General features: G+C 41.9%; 2 protein-coding genes across 2 annotated transcripts in view; both read right to left on the bottom strand.

The window, feature by feature from the left end:
• The window catches only part of LOC137236937 (putative nuclease HARBI1), a 102,960-nt gene extending 99,986 nt beyond the window's left edge, over positions 1-2,974 (bottom strand). Inside the window, exon 1 of the mRNA XM_067760024.1 lies at positions 2,889-2,974. The gene's annotated coding sequence lies outside the window, so the exon portion shown is untranslated. The remainder of the gene's footprint in view (positions 1-2,888) is intronic.
• Positions 1-27,951, bottom strand: part of Spf30 (Splicing factor 30) — a 190,987-nt gene that overhangs the window by 132,908 nt on the left and 30,128 nt on the right. The window lies entirely within an intron of this gene.

Here is a 27,951-nt window from a genome sequence, read left to right as displayed (position 1 = left end):
TCGCGGAGAGAATGAATGGCACTATAATCGAGAAGGTACGCTGCATTCTCATTGATGCGGGTTTGCATAAGCAGTTTTGGGCGGAAGCAGCTCTCACAGCAGTTTACTTAGTCAACAGAACACCATGTAGACAAGGAAAATACTACGCCGGAGGAAATCTGGACAAAAATTAAACCTGATTTGTCATCACTACGGGTGATCGGATGTACTGCAATGGTACACGTTCCCAAAGCAAACCGAGGTAAATTAGATTCGAAGTCAACGGCATGCATATTTCTTGGATATAGCGAACAATCCAAAGCATACAAGCTGTTCAATCAAAAAACGAAGCAAACGGTTGTTAGCCGTGACGCGACTTTCTTTGAAGCGACAAATTATAAAGTAATTACTGATAAAAGCAATTTAAATAATTCCTTTTTACCACCAAGGACAAGAAGTTCCACAAGCCAGCGGAAAGCTACGGTTGTCGACAATGAGGACTCTAGCGACGATGAAGAGTTTCCTGAATTCAGTGAGGGTGCAGCGAATGTAGTTCGAAATCGTTGCCCAGATAAAGCTTTAGAGCATACATTGTGTTGGAAAGAATACAATCGGAAGTTACGTTCCGCAGCGCATTCAAATTCATCATTTTCATATCATAATGTTCACTCAGTAATGTTTCGATTTTACATTCATTCCTTTGCTATGTTAGTTAGTTAGTTAGTTATTTATTTATTACGGCTTAAAGCCTAATTCAAGATACAAATAGTACTATTCTATCTTATAGGTAGAGTTTTAGAAAATTCATATAATTTTGCCTTAAAAACTAAGATTTCATTCCAGTTTTTAGTTTCCAATGGGAGCTCGTTGTAACTCTTTAGGCCTTTGTAAAAAATGTTTTGCTTATCTATTTCTGTTCGAAAAAATGCCAATTTAAAATTATGTCTGTTTCTAGTATTTATATTGTGTGTTTGCTCCACTAGAACTACGTTACTACTTAAATATTCAGGTACATTTCCATGTTTTATATTAAATATCAATTTCATGGTATAAAAATAAATTTTTTGCTTGACACTCAACCAGTTCAACTTTTTTAACATATCAGCCGTTCTAGCATCTCTACGTTTTTTAAGAATAATAATAATAATTGTAATTCCTTTTATTCAGTTGCTTTTTCTTTCCTTTTTTGTATAAAGCTACAACACATAAATTTTTTCTGCTCAATATAAAGTATAATTTATCTAATTAAATCGTGTTTAATTCCGAATTATTGTTGCCAATTCCACTCAAGACAACAGGTTATGGGCCATCTCACGTCGTGTGGCGGCAATATTTTTTTGCATATTAAGGTAAATTGTAAACAACTAAAGAAATAAAGGCACGTGTTAAAAGGAAAAATTTACATAAGGCACATACAATGACATCTGAATCAAAGTATACCATCGAAAAAAAAAAAACAACAGCAGGGATTTTTTCAACTGGAGGTACAAAATCGAAAGGCTTCTGAAAGAAAAGTGCGTTTGGTGTACGATAAGCGACAGTCCTCCGGATCCAAAAACTGAATCTTGGGTGGCAAAGGATGAAAAGGCGCATACGACTATAGCACTTAACCTAGAAGACGATCAAATTCAACACATTCAAAATTGCGAAACGGCAAAAGATGCTTGGATGCAGTTAAAAGAAATTTACGAAAAAGACACCACCAGCAATCGTGTCAACATCTTACGTACCATCATGACACAGCGACTGGATGAAGGCGGTAATGTAGAAACGCATGTCAATACTATGAATGAACTTTACCAAAAGTTGACTGGTTTAGGTACCGATTTAAAACCAGAAGTGTTCATGAGTGCAACATGGCTCGGGTCTTTACCATCAAGTTATGACCCATTAATTACAGCTCTTGAAGTACGCGAAGAAAAAGATTTAACAGTGAGTTTGATCACTTCGAAAGTAATAGAAAAATACAGGCGACGAGAAGAACGGGGAAAGGGTAACATAGATTCAACGGCACTGAAAGTTAACTCGGCGAGAAATAAAGAAGAAATCACATGTTATTTTTGCAAAGGTAAAGGGCACTGAAAGAAAAACTGTGTTAAATATAAAAAGTGGCTACAGAAGCAAAGCCTAAAAAGGTAACCAAAAAGCAAACTTGGCAAAAGGCGGAAAAAATGATCAATATATATTTTCAACATCATCCGTTGACGGTTGGATAGTAGACTCTGCGGCTACGTGCCATATCGTTGGAAATGAAAATCTATTTACTAAATTCAATGCGGATCTCAGGGAAAAAGTATTAGTTGCAAACGGTCAAGAGGTTACAGCGAATGGAAAAGGTACGATTTGCGTTAAATTTGTCAACGAAGAAGGTAACACAAATACAGTGTATATTACAGATGTGCATTCCTAGCATTAAAGGAAATTTAATCTCGGTAAAGCGGTTGACCGAAAAAGGGTACACAGTAAACTTCAGTGACCGTAAATGCGAAATTAGAAAAGGTCAAACACAAATTGCTATTTGCTATATGGATGGCAATTTATACAAACTGCGAACAGCAAATCAGATATACACGGTAAATAATAATTCGGGCAGCTGCGTTCATGAATGGCATAGTATACTTGGTCAAAGTGACATTCGAGTGGTCAAATCATTGGCATCAGGGGAAATGGTTGATGGAGTAGAATTTAAAACATGCGGTAACGAATGCAACAACCAATTAAATTGTGAAATTTGCCTACAAGGAAAAATGAGTCGAATCAAATTTCCACAAAAATCGGAAAACAGATCTAAAGCAATCTTGGACTTAGTACATTCGGATGTTTGTGGACCTATGCAAACCATATCACCATCAGGAAAAAGATACATATTAACATTGATTGATGACTATTCGAAATATACAGTTATTTACCTTTTGACAAATAAATCCGAAGTTCTTGAGAGATTCAAAGACTACATAAAGATGTGCCAGAACATGTTTAACAAGATACCCAAGTGCATTCGAACGGACAACGGTGGTGAGTACTAAACCACAAATTTTACGTATATTTACAGCAGCATGGCATTGAAGCGCTCCATACAGCCCACAACAAAACGGGATTTGCCGAACGGAAAAATCGGACGCCAATTGAGATGGCACGGTGCATGATTTTAGACGCAAAAATGGAAAATAAATGTTGGGCAGAAGCCATCACAATGGCTAATTACGTACAAAATCGTTTACCTGCAAAAGAAATTGACAAAACACCATTTGAAAACTGGTTCGGAACCAAACCAAGCATTGATCATTTTAAACGTTTTGGGTCCGAGTGTTACGCGTCTATACCAGATGAAAGAAGACAAAAGCTTGATCAAAAGGCAATTAAAGCAATTTTAGTTGGCTATGATATGTCGTCAAAAGCTTACAGATGCTATGTACCGTCAACAGGAAAGGTCGTCGTCGATCGAAACGTAAGGCTTATACATAAAGACAGCGATTGGAAAACCCATCAAGTTAAGAAGGCGACGGAAATAATTATCGAGCACAAAGGCACCGATGAAATCGAAAATAGAAGCGCGTCAAATGTTAACGCAACAGAAGAAAATAAAATAAAAATATTGAAGAACCAAATATGACGGAGACATTGCGCAGGTCACAAAGGACAACTAAAGGTATCCGACCACTTAAATTAATTGAAGAAATTGACATCTTCATCAAAGAAAATCACCGGAACCGAAGCATTATAACGGAGCTATTACTTCCAATCACAGAGAGGAATGGATAGCAGCAATGCAGAACGAAATAAAGTCATTAACGGAAAATCACACATGGGATCTTGTTGAACTGCCCGCGGATCGTCATGCTATAGGTTGTAAATGGGTGTACAAAATAAAAATCGGTAAATATTCTCAACAATTTAAGGCCAGACTGGTAGCTCAGGGATTTTCCCAAAAATTCGGCACATACTACGATCAAGTTTTCGCTCCGGTCGTAAAACAAGCTACATTCCGAACTTTACTTGTCATTGCATCAAAAGAGAATTTAATGATTATCCATTTAGATGCAAAAACAGCGTTTCTTAACGGGAAGCTGGACGAAATAATATACATAAAGCAACCGCCGGGATTTGCAACCAAAGGCAAGGAAAGTCATGTTTGTCTCTGGAGGAGGAGTATATATGGTTTAAAGCAGTTAGCAAGAGTTTGGAACATGATAATTCATTAAGTTTTAATTGACGCTAATTTCATTCAGAGTCAAAACGATCCATGCTTATACAAATTTACAAAAGGAGAAAAATCGTGCTACATACTAATATACGTTGACGACGTACTTGTTGCATGCGAATACGATGTTCTGCTAATTCTATGCGAACGTACAATTTCATCCAAATTCCAATCTTGGCGTAATATCAAATTACCTGGGACTAAAAGTGAGCAGAAATCGAGACGAAATTTACTCAATCAACCAATCATCATATATAACAAACCTAGTAAAGGCCTTTGGGCTGGAAAATGCAAAAATATCGGAAATACCAATAAACATTTCATACGGAAAGGGTAGCGAATCAGAATTACTCATCAACAATGATGAATATAGGCGATTGATCGGTTGTTTACTATACGTGTCTGTGAACACACGTCCAGACATATCAGCTGCTGCAACAATTTTGGCACAGAAGGTCAACGAACCGAACCAAGAAGACTGGAATGAGCTCAAAGGTGTACTAAAATACTTAAAGGGCACTGCGAACCTATCACTATTGCTCGGTATGGCAAATGAACAGAATCAACTTATTAGTTATGCTGACGCGAATTGGGGAGAAAGCTGACTCGATAGAAAATCAAATAGTGGGTATATTTTTCAACTGTTTGGTGGCATCATTAGTTGGAGTTGCAAGAAACAAACATGTGTGTCTCTTTCGTCCACTGAAGCGGAGTTTATTGCTTTATCCGAGGCATGCAAGGAGGCGCAATGGATTCGACGCATCTTAGAATATTTTAATTTACCATTAAATGATCCAACAATTATATTTGAAGATAACCAGAGCTGCTTAAAACTAGCTAAATAAGAGCGATTCACCAATCGATCAAAACATATAGATCTAGGTTTTTTCACGTCAAAGATCACGTCGACAAAGGAACCGTCAAATGCACATATTGTCCTACGGAGGAGATGGTGGCGGATATGTTGACTAAACCATTGGCATCTAATCGAATCAAAACATTAAGAAGAAAAATGCAACTTGGTTTCATTTGAATGAGGAGTGTTGGAACGAATACAATCGGAATTACGTTCCGCAGCGCATTCAAATTACTTTCATTTTCATATCATAATGTTCACTCGGTAATGTTTCGATTTTACATTCATTCCTTTGCTATGTACTACTACTATTGTAATTCCTTTTATTCAGTTGCTTTTTTTTTTCTTTTTTTGTATAAAGCTACAAGCTACAACACATACATTTTTTCTGCTCAATATAAAGTATAATTTATCTAATTAAATCGTGTTTAATTCCGAATTATTGTTGCCAATTCCACTCAAGACAACACATTGCACGATCAACTAACGGCAAACGTGGTGGAACCTAGTGCAAATTGTAGCAAAAACAGTATGTCAGTCGGATCCTCTTACGGATTCAGTGAGGGAGATAATACTGTTGAGAATCCTGCAAATGATTCCGTCGATGTTACCGATCGTGAGCTGTCACAGACAGTGAAAATTATACAATAACATCATAGTTTGGGTTTTTGACAACAACGTCTGACGTCAGTGAACCAGCAACAGTTAAACAAGCATTAAACAGCGAAAACTCTAAGGAATGGACTGATGCGATGTTATGTGAGTAAAATGCCTTAATTGAAAATAAAACTTGGGAGTTGACTGATAGCAAATGGGGTTTTAAGATAAAAACAAATTCCGAAGGGGCCATAGATCGATACAAAGCGCGACTAGTTATCAAAGGGTACTCGCAAGTCAAGGGTATTGACTACGAAGAGACGTACTCTCCAGTTGCTCGTTATTCATCAATACGCTTTCTTTTGGCCACCGCTGTAAAGCTTGACTTGGCAGTCCATCAAATGCATACAGTGAGTGCATTTCTTCAGGGTGATTTGGACGAAGAAATATACATGCGTCAACCACAGGGCTTTTCGGATGAAAGCAATAGAGTGTGCCGTTTGCGCAAATCTCTCTGCGGCTTGAAGCAATCCAGCCGAACATGGAATTTGAAGTTGAACTCCGTTTTAATACAACAACTTGGTTTTGAGAGATAAATGGTTGACCAATGCATATATTATCGGCATTCGGCTCAAAACATCATCATATTAGCAATATATGTCAATGACATTTTAATTTTTGGTAGCAATAACACAATGATAACAAAGCTTAAGAAGACCCTGTCGAAACACTTTAAAATGGAAGACATGGGGATTGCTTGTCTATACTTGGCATGAACATCACTCGAAATACAGATGGTTCAATTTCTATAGACCAAACGCGATATTTGTTAGAAATTATACGTCGATTCAATTTGGAAGATAGTAATCCGGGAAATACTCCAATGGATCCTAACCAACGTTTATCAAAGGCTATGTGTCCAAAATCCGACAAACAGAAACAGGAGATGGAGTCAATACCATGCCAAGAGCCGATTGGTTGCATTATTTACGCCGCACAAATCAGTCGTCCTGATATTGGTTTTGCTGTAAGTTCACTTAGCAGATTTAATACACACCCCATTTTCTGAATTTTATGGATGCTAATTTCATTGCACTGGCCTAAAATACTTTATGATGATTTATTTATTCTTTCCGCAAGGATTGTTTACGTTTTCGCTGCACCTTCCTCTACTCCGGCAGCTTGCTTTGGACCCAACGAACAGACACAAATTATAACTGTCTATTATAATGGAATCAATAGCCGCGGCATTATTTGTGGAGTTGGAAAGCAACGCATACGAAAATGGAAAGGCGAGAATGGAAAGGCAAATACTGCGAGATTTGTGTAATCTATTTGAGATGAGTGACGAATTGTAAGAAATTGAACTTAAAAGTGGTAAAGTTTAATGACTTATTTTCTAATTTAGGTTCAAAAAAAACTTTCGACTTAATAAGGATGCTTTCAAGTATGTGTTAGATACCTTTGCGGGGCAAATACGTCCAAGGAGATCGCCATCGACATGTTGATTTTGACCTGGATTTATATAATCATCATCAAGCCTTCTACGTTTCTTAACAAGTTTTACTTACTTTTTTGTTAAAATTCTGTTTTAAATTAATAAAAAAATAAAAAGAAAATATTTTTCCGCCAACTAATTTGCAACTGAGAAAAATGGAACTACGATCGAAATGCAGAATACACAAAATCGAACGATTCGAAGTTGGATCGAAAGAGATTGGAACACAGAATACCAAATTTGCTAAATCGAAAAAATTCCAATCCAAGTCGAAATGCAGAATAGGGGTGACAAACTACGGTAAGGCGCACTGGGTTGCAGTCAAACGAGTACTTCGTTACCTCAAGGGTACAGTCGACATGAAGCTTACCTATCGCAAAGACAGTGAGGGTCAACTTGTGGGCTATTGCGACGCAGACTGGGCAGGTGGTGAAGATGAGCGACGCTCTATAACTGGATATTTTTTCCAACTACAGGGAGGTGCTATATCGTGGGCCACACGTAAGCAGCCTACTGTTGCTTTGTCTTCTACGGAGGCAGAGTTTATGTCTATCGTTGCGGCTATGCAAGAGGCAATTTGGCTCAAGCGTTTTGAGGGTGAAATATTCACCGAAGTTTATACAGCTTTATTGCGATAACCAAGGTGCCATACAAATAGCCAAGACCAACAACTATCATGCACGCACGAAGCACATTGACGTGAAGAGTCATTTCATACGTGAAAAAGTTGAGGAAGGCTTGATCAAACTTAGCTATCTTTGTACCAAGGAAATGATAGCTGATATCATGACGAATCCAGTAAACAATTCAAAGTTATCTCAATTTATTCAACAATATGGATTATCTTAAATGTCATTATTTTTTTATATTTCTATTACTATTATTTCAAGTTTAAATGTAACTTTTGAGTGAGGGTATTGTGAATTAACATTACATTTATACTATGTAATGTATATCGATATGCAAAAGTTATCTTTATTAAAATCGCTATCTCTAACATCGTTCGTATAACCAGCTAGACGTGTTTTTATCTGCAAGGCAATAATATATTTCATAAAACTTACAACAAAAAGACAACCCGTTGCGGTTCTGAGGACAGTATTTTGGCAGGCCTGTACCTTCTTCCAGTTAGTAGTCTATAGGCTTGGCGACCATATCGGGGACGCGTAGCATGCAATCGGCTGGCCAATTGCTTTGGAAGTGGTAATGAGCGTTTCTTTATCTTTTCCCAAAGTACTGCCAGCAAGAAATTTGAGGATTTTATTACGGCTCTGTATTTTCGGTACAATTGCGGCTGCATGCTCACCATAATGTAGATCCTGATCAAACGTGACACCCAAGATTTTGGGGTGTAAGACAATCGGTAGCGTAGTGCCATTGACGTGGATGTTCAAAATTGTCGACATTTGAGACGTCCATGTTGTAAATAAGGTCGCAGATGATTTAGTCGGTGATGTCAGGTTTCGCGTGGTGAAGAAACTGGAGAGATCTGGGAGGTAGCCGTTTATTTTGTTGTAAAGCTCATCGATCTGTGGGCCTGGCTCTGTAGCCATTATTGTGCAGTCATCGGCGTATGAAACGATAGTAACTTCTCCTGGTGGCGAAGGAAGTTTTGATATGTAGAAGTTAAACAAAAGTGGGGATAGGACACCACCCTGTGGCACCTCTTGTTTGATTCTTCTTGGTTTTGATGTTGCGTTTCTAAATTGCACCGATGCCTGCCGACCACCCAGATAATTTGCGGTCCACCTTTTAAGACATGGGGGAAGAGTAGACACTTCCAGGTCTTGCAGTAACGTGCCATGGTAGACCGTATCAAAAGCTTTTTATAGGTCTAGCGCAACGTGTACTGTTCTGTGGTGGGGTTTTGTTTAAAACCGCAATTTATCTGGGTGCTGATGGCATTTAGCGCGGTGGTGGTGCTATAGAGTTTTCTGAAGCCATGCTGATGACAGGCTAGCTGCAAATTTGCTTTGAAGTAGGGGGGCAAAATGGCTTCAAGCGTCTTGGCTACTGGCGATAGGAGAGATATCGGGCGATATGACTCTCCTATGTTAGCTGGTTTCCCAGGCTTTAGTAGCGGGACCACCTTGGCCATTTTCCATTTTTTGGAAAGAGACAGGTTGAAGACATGTGCTAAATATTTGAAACCCTCTTTCCCTAGGCTTTTAAGCATCGGCATGGCTATGCCGTCTGGGCCCACTGTTTTGGATGGTTTAGCATGACCGATGGCATCCTCAACCCCTTTGGCGGTGATGGTAATTGGTGACGCGCTGGATTTATGTTTATGTGCATGTCTGTTGGCCCTCCGTCTATCTTTGTCGAAGAAAGCATTATATATTGTCGGTAGAAAGCGCTCGCGCATTTTTTCGCATCCGACAGCACTTTATCGCCAAATGCGATGGAAACTTTGTCATTGTGCCTAGACGGATTCGATAGGGACTTTACGGTGGACCAAAGTTTACCTACACCGGCAGAGAGGTTACAGCCACTTAGGTGCTCCTCCCATTTCGCCCGCTTGTGTTCATCCAAAAGCAATCTGATGCGTTGGTTTATATCCCTTATTTGGGGGTCGCCAGGATCGAGCTGTCTTATAAGGTCACGTTCTCTCGCTAAATTTGCGACCTCCGCCGGGAAGTGGGCCGAATTTCGGGAATTCTTCCGGCGAGAATGAAACGAGCCGACGCGGATTCAATGACCTTGCGGAAAGCACGCTCCCCTTGGCGGGCATCAGTCGGGATAGGGAGGGCAGCAAAGCGGCTGTCTGTAAAGGATTTGTATTCATTCCACTTTAATTTTTAAAAATTTTTGAAAGTGCGTTTTTAGGTGATGATGAAGTCGGCGGTACGCTCGAGCGAAATAGGTATTGGCGGTGGTCGGATGCCAATGTTACCATCGGCTCCCAGTTGACGCAGTTTACGAGTCCTGCGCTCACGATTGATATATCTGGCGAACTGTGACAACTTCCTACCATACGAGTGGGGGCGTCTCCGTTTATTGTGCAGAACGTCGTTTCTTCTGTTTGATCCGCCAACATCTCACCCCTGCTGTCCGCCTGCAAGTTTGTATGCCATAGATCGTGATGGGCATAGAAATCGCCTAAGATAATGCGATTATTGCCAGTAAGGCGCTGATATTAGGGCGGTATTCACTGGGGCAGCAGGTGGCAGGAGGGATGTAGATGTTGATGAATTCTAGGTTTACATCGCCTGACCGGAGAGATAAGCCGTGACGTTCTAAGACATTGTTCCTGCGGCCGATGTCAGGATCAAATATATGATATTGTACTAAGTGGTGTTTTGGTCTCCAAACCGGTGTTGGACCCACCCAGGGTAATTATACCAAATCCTTTTTTTGATACGTATATATTTGTGTAAAATTTAAAGAGCAAATTTAAGTGTTACACTAAAATACCCTATTTTTGGTAAAAGTCTAGTTGAGGGGTCGACTGCTAATACGTTACCAATAATATCGAGAGAGGTATCAAACGACGCGTCTTGACATCAGTATTAATAATCCGAAGGCGGAAAATAAAATTTTAATTCGTTCGAAAGATATTAACGAAAACCCGAAAAAAGACCCGCGGGTACCTCCGAGGGTCGGGTATCCATAGTATTTTTACGCAGAACACCTTTCTGCGTTGCCGGCCTTCGCCGCGCTTATAACAAATTACCCTGGGTAGGTCCAACACCGGTTTGGAGACCAAAATTATATCCGCACAAAACACTTATGTTCACAATTTTTTTTGTAGGCACAACAACATTACAACAACCACATGAAAATCGCCAACTTCAACTGCAAGTATCTCCGGACAGAGATACAATTTTTCTTTTCCGCCTTCGGATTATTGTTCTCGAGATTAATACGCGTATTTTGATTTCGACCTCTCAACTAGAATTTTACCCTTGTTGAAGACATGATCCAATTTTCGGACTAAGTCCGCCCCCTCCATCTGGCAACACCCGGCCAGTGCGGCCAAGCGCAAGTGCATCTCAGCTGTGCTCGCTGATTACCACAGCGCACAATCAAATCAGTTTACTTAAAACTACCCAACTACACGCATCGATCGTATTATAAATATTGTGTAATACAAGTGAAATAGAATAATATAACGGTTCTATATACCATAAATAAAAGGAGTTTGTTGTGCTATTGTTGTAAGGTGCATAGTGAATACTTATACATGGTCCTACCGCGGCCAAAAACACCAGCCACCGAAAGTACCAAAAAAAAATATAATAATTTAAACTAAAAAAAGTTAAATCTATTGAAGCAAATTAAAAAAAAAAAGCTATTTAATAAAAAAACAAAAAAAAAATACATACAAATACAACACAAAAGTGAACACAAAATCTGAAATACGAAAGAAGGGGGAAAGTAAAGTTTGTGGAAAAAATACTCAATTTAAACAAACACAAATATTAAAAAAGAAAACAAAAACCATTTTTAACATAAAAACGCGGTTCGGTACGGCCACAAAAGGATAAAAGTTATTAACAAAAAATTATTTGAGAAAAAAAAACAAGGAACAAAATTATTTAAAAATATTAATAAGTTGAACAAAATATATACAAACGTAGATAGACAACAACTTGTGTACCTAAAAACACAAAGGAAAGATAAAAATTGTTCATTAAAATAAAAAACAAATACTTATATACAGAAGGAAAAAACACATGAGGGTGAGGTTGAGAAAGAAAAAAGTTTTGTGGAAGAAATATAATTTTGAGAAAAAGAAAATAAAATACTTGGAGAAGAAAATCAAAAAAGATAAGTGAAAATTTAAAAAAACAAAAAAAAACGAAAATTTTAAGATAAAATTGAAATATTTGAAAATTTTAAAAAAATATATCGATATATATATACATAAATTTGAAAAGAAAATGGAAATTAGTTTGGAAAAAGTTTGTTTGAAAAATTTTAAACACATCAACACTACAACAAAAGCAACACCAACATTACAACACAACATATCAGTACAAAACATATCAGTACAAGTACGCACCCAAAATCTAAAATTCCCCAATTTATATACCCCTCCGATCTAAATATCCGGACCCTGGGTATATGTATAACCCACATCATATAGCCTGAACGGCAAAAAAAAAAAAAAAAATCATTTTCCTACCCACTGGTACCAAAAGTACAGCCCCTTCAAAAACCCTTATAATCTTTTCAATACATAAATTTGTATTCCCGTATCAACGGAAAATCCACTGCCAAATTTTGCCACTTTTCTCAAAGTTTATTTTACCGGTGCACCTAAGAGAATTTTGCATACAAATTTACAAGTATATGCACCCATAACAACCACACGCACTTGCACATATTTTTGCTTAAGCCAAAAACCCACCCTCAACAAAGTCAGTGCATGACCATATGTAACTACACAATAGAAGGAAGCAACAAAGAAGATCATAGGTTACATATTGGCATACATTTACTTTGTCAATAGATCAAGTGCATTGGCATTTGCAAACAAAAAGGTATTGTTGGTACACCACAGTTTACCGGCATTACATATTAATGCCTATACGGTAATTAGATGTGACTCACATAGCAGACACACAGGAGGTGTCTTAATATATGCTCACAACTCTGTGAAATACAACGTTATATATAATAACAGCATTAATAATAACATTTGGTGCATCGTAATAAAACTAAAAGAGTGCGATAAAAAATGGCAAATAGGGGTTCTATATCACTCACCTAATACGAGTGATTCTGACTTCTTAAATTATCTAAATGAAATATTGTTGGAAAAAGTTGAGTTAAGTGTGAATTGCTTCGTGGTTGGAGACTATAACATTAACGTTAATAATGCCAACAACACCTATAGCAAGAAATTAACAGATATGTTTAATGATTTGGCAATGAGCCAAAAAATACTCTTCAACACACGTATCACAGATACAACTGAAACAAAAATCGACCTTCTATACTCAAATTCGAATGATGTTATTTGTCAAAACATGGACAAGTATAAAATATCAGATCATGAAACGATAGAAATAAAAATTAATACATCAGCACCATATAAAATGAGAACAACAAAAACAATTACCTCATGGGAGCTTTATAATAAAGAAAATCTACTTAACTTGTTGCGCGCATGCAGTTTTGTGATAAATGATTCAACCAGTATAGAATCCCAATTAGACATAGTAAACAATGCAATTCTACAATGTATGACAGGGTTAACATTTGAAAAAGTAGTGAAAGTAAGACTCATGAATAAGTGGTATGATCATGAACTTACAAAATTAAATAAACTTAAATATAATCTTTTAAATGAGTATAGGAAAACCGGAAATTGGGAACATTATAAAGAAATAAACAAAAGATACAAAAAACTTATCAAAAAGAAAAAGGCGAAATATATGGAAAACAAAATCTTAATTAGTAAAAATAATAGCAAAGAAATGTGGAAAAATCTAAAGCAAACCATAAACCTGAAAAAAGATCATCAACAAATAAACAAAATTCAAATATTAGATAAGCAAATCGAAGAAAAGATCGAAATTGCGAATGAGCTCAATAACTTTTTCGTAAACAGTGTTTTAGAAATAAACCAAAGTATCGAACATTTTGATTTAAATTTAACCGTATCTGATAGCAGTTCGACATTCAAATTTAATAAAGTTGTAGCAGATGACATTGTCAAAATAGTTCGGCTATTCAACAACAAAATTGGTGGCAAAAATCTTTTATCAGAAGGAGTTTTAAAAGATTCAATAGAGTATACAGCTTATTTTTATGCAAAAATTATAAATGAAAGCATGGAAACGGGCATTGTACCACAAAGATGGAAAACGTCGACCATTATACCAGTAAAAAAAAATAAAAAATACGTATAAACCTGAGGAAATGCGACCTATAAATACACTACCATGTGATGAAAAAATTATGGAAACAGTTATAAAAAATAAGTTAGAAAATTACTTGGAAGACAATAAATTAATAATAGGTGAACAATCGGGATTTAGAAGAAAACACTCATGTGAAACGGCACTGAATATAGTGATCTCTAACTGGAAGGAAGATCTAAATAACAAAAAAGACACTGTTTGCGTTTTCCTGGATCTGAAAAAGGCATTCGAAACAGTGGACCGAGACATTTTGCTCCAGATAATGAAAGTCATGGGAATTCAGGGTATAGAATTAAAGTGGTTCCAAAATTACTTGACTGGCAGAAAACAAAAAGCCATAATCGGTGATGAAGTGTCAAACGAAATTTCGGTCCCATTAGGGCTACCGCAAGGTTCTGTATTGGCTCCTTTATTATTTTTGATTTATATTAATGATATTGTTAAAGCTGTAAAGTACTGTAACATAAAACTGTTTGCGGATGATGCTCTGCTTAGAATAAGTGAAAGTAGTTTAACAACTGCATTGACAAAAATGCAGTGTGACTTAGATAGTTTATATAAATGGCTATGTGGTAACAGACTTAAACTTAACGTGAGTAAAACAAAATATATGGTTATTAGCCGAAAAATCGAAAGCGAAGTTGCGAGTATTCAGCTCAGGGTGAAAGATGAAATGTTAGAGCAATAAAATATCTTGGGATTGTATGACAACAAACTCAAATTTGATGAACATATTCGATACACTGTAGGAAAGATAGCTAAACAAGTCGGTTTTATGCAAAGAACCTGTAAATTTATAAATAGAGAGTTTAAGGATATTGTATACAAAACATTGATTGAATATAATTTTTAATATTGCCCATCAGTCTTATTCATTATACCAGATACAAAAATAGATAGACTTCAGATATTTGCAAACTAGGTGTATGAGATTTGTGTTACGGGAAAAGTCAGATGCGTCGATAAGCGACATGCTAATAAAACTAAAATGGCTAAGTGTCAAACAAATTATTTTTTATTATACTATGAAAATGATCTTCAATATACGAAAGGGAAATGTACCTGAATACTTAACAAATAATGTTGTATATATAAACGAAACCCATAATTTTAATACCCGTAGAAAAAATGATTTTAAACTGCCACTCTATAGAACTGAAGTGGACACACAAAACCTTTTCCATAAAGGATTTAAAAACTTTAATGAATTGCCTAATGAAATAAAAAATGTGAAGAAATTTATGTATTTAAAAGCAGGCTATATGAACATTGTAAAACCTTACCTATAAGATAAGTTCTAGAATGTGATTTAATAAATATTGTTCAAACTAGGCTTACGCTGTAATCTAATATCTAATCTAATATATATTATAAATGGCAAAGTTTGGATGTGAAGATGTTTGGATGTTTGGATGTTTGTCCAGACGTTTGTTTTTGTGACTCAATCACGCAAGAACGGCTGGACCGATTTGGATGAAATTTTGCACACATATAGCCAATAGTCTAGAAGGATCTACTAGCTACATATTTTTCAAAAGGGGCGTGGTCCCCGCCCCCTAGGAACAGTTATAATTTAATTATTATATTTTTTCGTCTTTGCGACTGAATCACGCCAGAATGGCTACACGGATTTTGATGAAATTTGGGACACAGACAGTAGTCTACTAGCGAAATTTTTTTCGAGCATGGAAAGAGGGGTGGGGGTCCCACGACCCCTTCGAGAAATTATTTTTCATAATTTTTACACATTATAACTTTACGTATACTGGCCTTCACCAATATCACAGACTCAAGGGGTCAAATAAGTCGAGGGCTTACAAAGTAAGCAGTGACACCCTCCGCCCGCCCCCCCCCCCCTTTATCTCCCCCTCTGGTGTAAAATCCATAAATTGTTATAACTCAATCTAAATTTTCTCCTAAATCAATAGTTTTTGGTATCTGGTACATACAGAACGAGATCTAGACAATTTTGGAGGAACGATCAGTGGTCCTCTCCTCTACTCCCGCCATCCGCCCTCCATCAATTGTTTTTATTAGCACGCTTTTATTAGCTTTACCTGTATGTTTCTATCTAACTTTTTATTCGCTCCAATGCGCCTGCTGCCTTATTAACATGGTTTTATAATTCGCTTCACCTTATTTGTAATCCCGTAAGGGTCATATCGAGACCCTTCCGGGATCATTTCTGGATGGTTTTCGGGATCGATCCGGGATTACGCCGGGGTAATTTCGGGACTTTTTCGGGACTATTTCGGGATCATTTGGGACCCTTCCGGGATCATTTCTGTATAGTTTACGGGATCCGTCCGGGATCCCGTCGGGGTTATTTTGGAACATTTTCGGGACTATTCCGGAATCATTTCGGGACTATTTCGCGATCATTTGGGGACCCTTCCGGCATCATTTCTGGATGGTTTTCGGGATCCGTGCGGGATCTCGTCGGGGTCATATGGGAACTTTTTCGGGATCATTTGGGGGCTCTTCCGGCATCATTTCTGGATGGTTTTCGGGATCCGTCCGGGATATCGTTGGGGTCATTTGGGGACTTTTTCGGGATCATTTGGGGCTCTTCCGGCATCATTTCTGGATGGTTTTCGGGATCCGTCCGGGATCTCGTCGGGGTCATTTGGGGACTTTTTCGGGATCATTTTGGGGCTCATCCGGCATCATTTCTGGATGGTTTTCGGATCCGTCCGGGATCTCGTCGGGGTCATTTCGGGACTTTTTCGCGACTAATACGGGATCATTTGGGAACCCTTTCGGCATCATTTCTGGATGGTTTTCGGGATCCGTTCGGGATCCCGTCGGGGTCATTTCGGGACTTTTTCGCGACTAATACGGGATCATTTGGGAACCCTTTTGGCATCATTTCTGGATGGTTTTCGGGATCCGTCCGGGATCCCATTAGGGTAATTTCGGGACTATTAGGGGATCATTTGGGAACCTTTCCGGCATCATTTCTGGATAATTTTCGGGATCCGTCCGGGATGCCGACGAGGTCATTTCGGGACTATTTCGGGATCATTTGGGATACCTACCGGCATCATTTCTGGATGGTTTTTGGGATTCGTCCGGGATCCCGTCGTGGTCCTTTCGGGACTTTTTTTCGACTAATACGGGATCATTTTCGGACCCTTTCGGCATCATTTCTGGATAGTTGTCGGGATCCCGTCACAGTCATTTCGGGACTATTAGGGGATCATTTGAGGACCTTTCCGGCATCATTTCTGTATTGTTTTCGGAATCCTTTCGGGATCCCGTCAGGGTCATTTTGGGACTTTTTCGGGGCTAATACGGGATCATTTGGGGATCCTCTAGGGGTCGTTTCGTGACTTTTTCTGTTTTATTTCGGGATCATTTCTTGATGGTTTGTCGGATCCATCAGGGTCATTTCGGGACCATTTTGGGATCATTTGGGGACCCTTCCGAGATCATTTCTGGATCCGTCCGGGATGCCGTAGGAGCCATTTCGGGATTTTTTGTTACTTTTCCGGGATAGTTTTTGGACCCTTCCGGGATCATTTCTGGATCTGTGCGGGATCCCATCTGGGTCATTTCCGGACTATTTCGGGATCATTTTGGGATCCTTCCGGAATCATTTCTGTATGGTTTTCGCGATCCGTCGTTGATTCCCTAGGAGCCATTTCGGAACCTTTTCTGGAGTATGTCGGGGTCATTTGGGGACTTTTTCGGGATCATTTGGGGCTCTTCCGGCATCATTTCTGGATGGTTTTCGGGATCCGTGCGGGATCTCGTCGGGGTCATTTGGGACTTTTTCGGGATCATTTGGGGGCTCTTCCGGCATCATTTCTGGATGGTTTTCGGGATCCGTCCGGGATATCGTCGGGGTCATTTGGGGACTTTTTCGGGATCATTTGGGGGCTCTTCCGGCATCATTTCTGGATGGTTTTCGGGATCCGTCCGGGATCCCATCAGGGTAATTTCGGGACTATTAGGGGATCATTTGTGGACCTTTCCGGCATCATTTCTGGATAATTTTCGGTATCCGTCCGGGATGCCGACGAGGTCATTTCGGGATCATTTGGGATACCTACCGGCATCATTTCTGGATGTTTTTTGGGATTCATCCGGGATCCCGTCGGGGTCATTTCGGGACTTTTTCTCGACTAATACGGGATCATTTGCGGACCCTTTCGGCATAATTTCTGGATAGTTGTCGGGATCCGTTCGGGATCCCGTCACGGTCATTTCGGAACTATTAGGGGATCATTTGAGGACCTTTCCGGCATCATTTTTGGATAGTTTTTGGAATCCTTTCGGGATCCCGTCAGGGTCATTTCGGGGCTTTTTCGGGATCATTTAAGGATGGCTTTCAGGATTCGTCCGGGAACCCGTCAGGGTAATTTCTGGACTTTTCCGAGACTATTTCGGGATCATTTTGGGACCTTCCCAAGATCATTTCTGGATGGATTTCGGGATTTGTCCGGGATGCCCTCAGGGTCATTTTGGGACTATTACGTGAGCATTTGAGAACCGTTCCGGCATCACCTCTGGATGGTTTTCGGTATCCGTTCAGATTCCCGTCGGAATAATTGCGGGACTTTTTCGGGATCATTGGGGTCCCTTCCGACATCATTTCTGGATGGTTTTTGGGATTCGTCGGGCATCCCGTCGGGGTCATTTCGGGACTTTTTCTCGACTAATACGGGATCATTTGCGGGCCCTTTCGATATCATTTCTGAATAGTTGTCGGGATCCGTTCGGGATTCCGTCAGGGTCTTTTCGGAACTATTGGGAGATCATTTGAGGACCTTTCCGGCATCATTTCTGGTTAGTTTTCGGGATCCTTTCCGGGTCCCATCAGGGTCATTTCGGGACTTTTTCGGCATCATTTAAGATTGGTTTTCAGGATTCGTCCGGGTTCCGTCAGGGTGATTTCTGGACTTTTCCCAGACTATTTCGGGATAATTTTGGGACCCTCCCAAGATCATTTCTGGATGGATTTCGGGATCTGTCCGGGATGCCGTCAGGGTCATTTTGGGACTATTAGGTGATCATTTGAGGACTTTTTCGGCATCACTTCTGGATGGTTTTCGGTATCCGCTCAGGATCCCGTCGGAATTATTGCGGGACTTTTTCGGGATCATTTGGTGTCCCTTCCGGCATCATTTCTGGATGGTTTTGGGGATTCGTCCGGCATCCCGTCGGGTTCATTTCGGGACTTTTTCTCGACTAATACGGGATCATTTGCGGGCCCTTTCGGCATCATTTCTAGATAGTTGTCGGGATCCGTTCGGGATCCCGTCAGGGTCTTTTCGGAACTATTAGGTGATCATTTGAGGACATTTTCGGCATCATTTCTGGATAGTTTTCGGGATCCTTTCGGGGTCCAGTCAGGGTCATTTCGGGACTTTCGGGATCATTTAGAGATGGCTTTCAGGATTCGTCCGGGAACCCGTCAGGGTAATTTCTGAACTTTTCCGAGACTATTTCGGGATAATTTTGGGACCTTCCCAAGATCATTTCTGGATGGATTTTGGGATCAGTCCGGGATGCCGTCAGGGTCATTTTGGTATTAGGTGATCATTTGAGGACCTTTCCGGCATCACTTCTGGATGGTTTTCGGTATCCGATCAGGATCCCCTCGGAATCATTGCGGGACTTTTTCGGGATCATTTGGGGTCCCTCCCAAGATCATTTCTGAATGGATTTCGGGCTCTGTCCGGGATCCCGTCAGGGTCATTTAGGGGTGCGTTCGAGATCCCGTCAGGTCATTTCGGGACTTCTTCGGGACTATATCGGGATCATTTCTGGATGGTTTATGGGATCCGTCCATGACCCCTTAAGGGTCATTTCGGGACTATTAGGTGATCATTTGAGGACCTTTCCGGCATCACTTCTGGATGATTTTCGGTATCCGTTCGGGATCCCGTCGGAATCAATGCGGGACTTTTACGGAATAATTTGGGATTCCTTCCGGCATCATTTCTGGATGGTTTTCGGGATTTGTCCGGGATCCCGTCGGGTTATTTCGGGACCTTTTCGGGGCTAATACGGGATCATTTGGGGATCCTCTAGGGGTCGTTTCGTGCCTTTTTCTGTATTATTTCGGGATCATTTTGGGACCCTTTCGGCACAATTTCTTGATGGTTTGCCGGATCCATCAGGGTCATTTCGGGACCATTTTGGGATCATTTGGGGACCCTTCCGAGATCATTTCTGGATCCGTCCGGGATGCCGTAGGAGCCATTTCGGGATTTTTTGTTACTTTTCCGGGATAGTTTTTGCACCCTTCCGGGATCATTTTTGGATCTGTGCGGGATCCCATCTGGGTCAATTCCGGACTATTTCGGGATCATTTTGGAATCCTTCCGGAATCATTTCTGTATGGTTTTCGCGATCCATCGTGGATCCCCTCGGAGCCATTTCGGAACTTTTTCTGGAGTTATTCGGGATAATTTAGGGACCCTTCCTGGATATTTTCTGGATGGTTTTTGAGATCCGCCCGGGAGCCCGTCAGGGTCATTTCGGAACCTTTTCGGGATCATTTTGGAACACCTTCAGGGATCATTTCTGTGTGGTTCTCTGGATACGTCTAGAATCGTGTCGCTCTCATTTCGGGTTTTTTTGGGACTATTCGGGGAACTTTTGGAGACATTTCTGGATGGTTTTCGGGATCCGTCCGCGATAGCGTTGGGGTCATTTCGTAGCTTTTTCTGGATAATTTCGGGATCATTTGGGATCCTATCAGGTTATCAGCTCATTTAGTTCTTTTTTTTACTCAATTACAAAAATAAAATGCATTAGACAGAAAACAAAATTTTAAACAGATAATAAGCAGGCTAACGCGAATAGCCCATATATTTAAAATTTTCCTTGCGGACGGGGCCGCGGGTAAAGGCTAGTATATATTATAAATGGCAAAGTTTGGATGTGAAGATGTTTGGATGTTTGGATGTTTGTCCAGACGTTTGTCTTTGTGACTCAATCACGCAAAAACGGCTGGACCGATTTGGATGAAATTTTGCACACATATAGCCAATAGTCTAGAAGGATCTACTAACTATATATTTTTGAAAAGGGGCGTGGTCCCCGCCCCCTAGGAACAGTTATAATTTAATTATTATATTTTTTCGTCTTTGCGACTGAATCACGTCAGAATGGCTAGCGAAATTTTTTTCGAACATGGAAAGAGGGGTGGGGGTCCCACGACCCCTTCGAGAAATTATTTTTCAATAATTTTTACACATTATAACTTTACGTATACTGGCCTTCACCAATATCACAGACTCAAGGGGTCAAATAAGTCGAGGGCTTACAAAGTAAGCAGTGACACCCTCCGCCCGCCCCCCCCCCCCCCCCTTTATCACCCCTCTGGTGTAAAATCTATAAATTGTTATAACTCAATATAAATTTTCTCCCAAATCAATAGTTTTTGGTATCTGGTACATACAGAACGAGATCTAGACAATTTTGGAGGAACGATCAGTGGTCCTCTCCTCTACTCCCGCCATCCGCCCTCCATCAATTGTTTTTATTAGCACGCTTTTATTAGCTTTACCTGTATGTTTCTACGTAACTTTTTATTCGCTCCAATGCGCCTGCTGCCTTATTAACATGGTTTTATAATTAGCTTCACCTTATTTGTAATCCCGTAAGGGTCACATCGAGACCCTCCGGGATCATTTCTGGATGGTTTGCGGAATCGGTCCGGGATTACGCTGGGGTAATTTCGGGACTTTTTCGGGACTATTTCGGGATCATTTTGGGACCCTTCCGGGATCATTTCTGTATAGTTTTCGGGATCCGTCCGGGATCCCGTCGGGGTTATTTTGCGACATTTTCAGGACTATTCCGGAATCATTTCGGGACTATTTCGCGATCATTTGGGGACCCTTCCGGCATCATTACTGGATGGTTTTCGGGATCCGTCCGGGATCCCGTCGGGGTACTTTCGGGATCATTTGCGTACCTTAGAGAGATAAATTCTTGATGGTTTCCGGGATCATTACGGGACTTTGTCTGGGTCAGTTTGGGTCTTTTCCGTAATCATTCCTGGATGGTTTTAGGGATCCGTCCGGGATCCCGTCGGGACCATTTCGGGGCTATTTCGGGATCATTAGGGGTATCTTCCGGCATCATTTCTGGATGGTTTACGGGATCCCGTCGGTGTCATTTCGGGACCATTTGGGGTCCATTCCGGCATCATTTCTGGATGGTTTTCGGGATCCGTCCGGGATCCTGTCGGGGTCATTTTGGGACTTTTGCGGGATCATTTGGGGTCTCTTCCGGCATCATTTCTGGATGGTTTTCGGGATCCGTCCGGGATCCCGTCGCTGTCATTTCGGGACCATTTGGGGTCCATTCCGGCATCATTTCTGGATGGTTTTCGGGATCCGTCCGGGATCCTGTCGGGGTCATTTTGGGACTTTTTTTCGACATATACGGGATCATTTGGGGACCCTTTCGGCATCATATCTGGATGCTTTTCGGGATCCGTCCGGGAACCAGTCGGGGTAATTTCGGGACTTTTTCTCGACTAATACGGGATCATTTGGGGACGCTTTCGGCATCATTTCTGGATGGTTTTCGGGATCCGTCCGGGATCCCGTCGGGGTCATTTCGGGACTATTTCGGGATCATTTGGGGTACCTTCCGGCATCATTTCTAGATGGTTTTCGGGATCCGTCCGGGATCCCGTCAGGTTCATTGCGGAACTATTTCGGGATCCTTTGGGGTACCTTCCGGCATCATTTCTATATGGTTTTGAGGATCCGTCCGGGATTCCGTCGGGGCCATTTCGGGAATTTTTCTCGACGAATACTGGATCATTTGGGGACGCTTTCGGCATCATTTCTGGATGGTTTTCGGGATCCGTCCGGTATCCCGTCGGGGTCATTTCGGGACTATTTCGGGATCATTTGGGGTACCTTCCGGCATCATTTCTAGATGGCTTTCGGGATCCGTCCGGGATCCCGTCAGGTTCATTACGGAACTATTCCGGGATCCTTTGGGGTACCTTCCGGCATCATTTCTATATGGTTTTGAGGATCCGTCCGGGATTCCGCCGGGGTCATTTCGGGAATTTTTCTCGACGAATACGGGATCATTTGGGGACGCTTTCGGCATCATTTCTGGATGGTTTTCGGGATCCGTCCGGTATCCCGTCGGGGTCATTTCGGGACTATTTCGGGATCATTTGGGGTACCTTCCGGCATCATTTCTAGATGGTTTTCGGGATCCGTCCGGGATCCCGTCAGGTTCATTACGGAACTATTTCGGATCCTTTGGGGTACCTTCCGGCATCATTTCTATATGGTTTTGAGGATCCGTCCGGGATTCCGTCGGGGCCATTTCGGGAATTTTTCTCGACGAATACGGGATCATTTGGGGACGCTTTCGGCATCATTTCTAGATGGTTTTCGGGATCCGCCCGGGATCCCGTCGGGGTCATTTCGGTACTATTTCGGGATCATTTGAGGTACCTTCCGGCACCATTTCTAGATGGTTTTAGGGATCCGTCCGGGATCCCGTCAGGGTCATTTCGGGACTATTTCGGGATACCTTCCGGCATCATTTCTGGATAGTTTTCGGGATCCATCCGGGATCCCGACGGGGTCAATTCAGGACTTTTTCTTGACTAATACGGGATGATTTGGGGACCCTTTCGGCATTATTTCTGGATGCTTTTCGGGATCCGTCAGGAATCCCGTCGGGGTCATTTCGGGACTAATACGGGATAATTAGGGGAGCCTTTCGGCATCATTTCTGGATGGTTTTAGGGATCCGTACGGGATCCTGCCAGGGTCATTTCGGGACTATTTCGGGATCATTTGGGGTACCTTCCGGCATCATTTCTATATGATTTTGAGGAACCGTCCGGGATCCCGTCGGGGTTATTTCGGGACTTTTTATCGACTGGTATCGGATCATTAGGGGACCCTTTCGGCATAATTTCTGGATGGTTTTCGGGATCCGTCCGGGATCCCTTCCGGGTCATTTCGGAACTTTTTCGGGACTATTTGGGGATCATTTGAGGTATTTTCCGGCATCATTTCTGTATGGTATTCGGGATCATTTGGGGTCCCTTCCGGCATAATTTTTGGATGGTTTTCGGTCATTTCGGGACTATTAGGGGATCATTTGAGGACATTCCGGCATCATTTCTGGATAGTTTTTGGGATCGGTGAGGGATCCCGTCGGGGTAATTTCTGGACTTTTCAGATATTGTTTCGGGATTATTTTGGGTTTCCAAGATCATTTCTGGATGGATTTCGAGATCCGTCCGGGATCCCGTCAGGGTCATTTAGGAGTCCGTTCGAGATCCTGTCAGGGTCATTTCATTTGAGGACCTTTCCGGCATCATTTCTGGATAGTTTTCGGAATCCGTCTGGGATCCCGTCGGGGTCATTTCAGGACTTTTTCGGGACTAATACGGGATCATTTTGGGACCCTTCCGGAATCATTTCTGTATGGTTTTCGCGATCCGTCGTGGATCCCCTAAGGACCCTTCCTGGATATTTTCTGGATGGTTTTTGAGAACGGTCCGGGAGCCCGTCAGGATCATTTCGGAACTTTTTCGGGACTATTTCGGGATCATTTTGGTACCCTTCAGGCATCATTTCTTTGTGGTTCTCTGGATAAGTCTAGAATCGTGTCGTTGTCATTTCGGGTTTTTTGGTACTATTCCGGGAAATTTTGGAGACCCTTCCGTGGCATTTCTAAATGGTTTTCGGGATCTGTCCGCGATAGCGTCGGGGTCATTTCGTGGATTTTTCTGGATAATTTCGGGATCATTTGGGGATCCTGTCAGGTTATCAGCTCATTTAGTTCTTTTTTTACTCAATTATAAAAATAAAATGTATTGGACAGAAACATCTTTTTAAACATATAACTTGATAAGCAGGCTAACGTGAATATCCCATATATTAAATTTTCTCCTTGCGGACGGGGCCGCGGGTAAAGGCTAGTATCTAATCTAATATATATATTATAAATGGCAAAGTTTGGATGTGAAGATGTTTGGATGTTTGTCCAGACGTTTGTCTTTGTGACTCAATCACGCAAGAACGGCTGGACCGATTTGGATGAAATTTTGCACACATATAGCCAATAGTCTAGAAGGATCTACTAACTATATATTTTTGAAAAGAGGCGTAGTCCCCGCCCCCTAGGAACAGTTATAATTTAATTATTATATTTTTTCGTCTTTGCGACTGAATCACGCCAGAATGGCTACACGGATTTTGATGAAATTTGGGACACAGACAGTAGTCTACTAGCGAAATTTTTTTCGAACATGGAAAGAGGGGTGGGGGTCCCACGACCCCTGCGAGAAATTATTTTTCAATAATTTTTACACATTATAACTTTACGTATACTGGCCTTCACCAATATCACAGACTCAAGGGGTCAAATAAGTCGAGGGCTTACAAAGTAAGCAGTGACACCCTCCGCCCGCCCCCCCCCCCCCCCTTTATCTCCCCCTCTGGTGTAAAATCTATAAATTGTTATAACTCAATATAAATTTTCTCCTAAATCAATAGTTTTTGGTATCTGGTACATACAGAACGAGATCTAGACAATTTTGGAGGAACGATCAGTGGCCCTCTCCTCTACTCCCGCCATCCGCCCTCCATCAATTGTTTTTATTAGCACGCTTTTATTAGCTTTACCTGTATGTTTCTATGTAACTTTTTATTCGCTCCAATGCGCCTGCTGCCTTATTAACATGGTTTTATAATTAGCTTCACCTTATTTGTAATCCCGTAAGGGTCATATCGAGACCCTCCGGGATCATTTCTGGATGGTTTTCGGGATCGGTCCGGGATTACGCCGGGGTAATTTCGGGACTTTTTCGGGACTATTTCGGGATCATTTTGGGACCCTTCCGGGATCATTTCTGTATAGTTTTCGGGATCCGTCCGGGATCCCGTCGGGGTTATTTTGCGACATTTTCGGGACTATTCCGGAATCATTTCGGGACTATTTCGCGATCATTTGGGGACCCTTCCGGCATCATTACTGGATGGTTTTCGGGATCCGTCCGGGATCCCGTCGGGGTACTTTCGGGATCATTTGCGTACCTTCGAGAGATAAATTCTTGATGGTTTCCGGGATCATTACGGGACTTTTTCGGGGTCAGTTTGGGTCCTTTCCGTAATCATTCCTGGATGGTTTTAGGGATCCGTCCGGGATCCCGTCGGGACCATTTCGGGGCTATTTCGGGATCATTAGGGGTATCTTCCGGCATCATTTCTGGATGGTTTACGGGATCCGTCCGGGATCCCGTCGGTGTCATTTCGGGACCATTTGGGGTCCATTCCGGCATCATTTCTGGATGGTTTTCGGGATCCGTCCGGGATCCTGTCGGGGTCATTTTGGGACTTTTGCGGGATCATTTGCGGTCTCTTCCGGCATCATTTCTGGATGGTTTACGGGATCCGTCCGGGATCCTGTCGGGGTCATTTTGGGACTTTTGCGGGATCATTTGGGGTCTCTTCCGGCATCATTTCTGGATGGTTTTCGGGATCCGTCCGGGATCCCGTCGCTGTCATTTCGGGACCATTTGGGGTCTCTTCCGGCATCATTTCTGGATGGTTTTCGGGATCCGTCCGGGATCCCGTCGATGTCATTTCGGGACTATTACGGCATCATTTGGGGTACCTTCCGGCATCATTTCTAGATTGTTTCGGGATCCATCCGGGATCCCGTCGGGTCATTTCGGAACTTTTTCTCGACTAATACACTGTATTAAATACAGGATCATTTGGGGAACCTTTCGGCATCATTTCTGGATGGTTTACGGGATCCGTCCGGGATCCCGTCGGCGTCATTTTGGGACTTTTGCGGGATCATTTGGGGTCTCTTCCGGCATCATTTCTGGATGGTTTACGGGATCCGTCCGGGATCCTGTCGGGGTCATTTTGGGACTTTTGCGGGATCATTTGGGGTCTCTTCCAGCATCATTTCTGGATGGTGTTCGGGATCCGTCCGGGATCCTGTCGGGGTCATTTTGAGACTTTTGCGGGATCATTTGGGGTCTCCTCCGGCATCATTTCTGGATGGTTTACGGGATCCGTCCGGGATCCTGTCGGGGTCATTTTGGGACTTTTGCGGTATCATTTGGGGTCTCTTCCGGCATCATTTCTGGATGGTTTACGGGATCCGTCCGGGATCCTGAGGGGTCATTTTGGGACTTTTGCGGGATCATTTGGGGTCTCTTCCGGCATCATTTCTGGATGGTTTACGGGATCCGTCCGGGATCCTGTCGGGGTCATTTTGGGACTTTTGCGGGATCATTTGGGGTCTCTTCCGGCATCATTTCTGGTTGGTTTACGGGATCCGTCCGGGACCCTGTCGGGGTCATTTTGGGACTTTAGCGGGATCATTTGGGGTCTCCTCCGGCATCATTTCTGGATGGCTTACGGGATCCGTCCGGGATCCTGTCGGGGTCATTTTGGGACTTTTGCGGGATCATTTGGGGTCTCTCCCGACATCATTTCTGGATGGTTTACGGGATCCGTCCGGGATCCTGTCGGGGTCATTTTGGGACTTTTGCGGGATCATTTGGGGTCTCTTCCGACATCATTTCTGGATGGTTTACGGGATCCGTCCGGGATCCTGTCGGGGTCATTTTGGGACTTTTGCGGGATCATTTGGGATCTCTTCCGGCATCATTTCTGGATGGTTTACGGGATCCGTCCGGGACCCTGTCGGGGTCATTTTGGGACTTTAGCGGGATCATTTGGGGTCTCCTCCGGCATCATTTCTGGATGGTTTTCGGGATCCGTCCGGGATCCCGTCGATGTCATTTCGGGACTATTTCGGCATCATTTGGGGTACCTTCCGGTATCAATTTTAGATGGTTTTCGGGATCCGTCCGGGATCCCGTCGGAGTCATTTCGGAATTTTTTTTCGACTAATACAGGATCATTTGGGGACCCTATCGGCATCATTTCTGGATGGTTTTCGGAATCCGTCCGCG

This window comes from Eurosta solidaginis, chromosome 1 (genome assembly GCF_040869045.1).
Source record: "Eurosta solidaginis isolate ZX-2024a chromosome 1, ASM4086904v1, whole genome shotgun sequence".
NCBI classification, from domain to species: Eukaryota; Metazoa; Arthropoda; class Insecta; order Diptera; family Tephritidae; genus Eurosta; species Eurosta solidaginis.
Note: the sequence above shows the minus strand (reverse complement) of the source record. Positions and strands in the feature narration are given on the sequence as shown.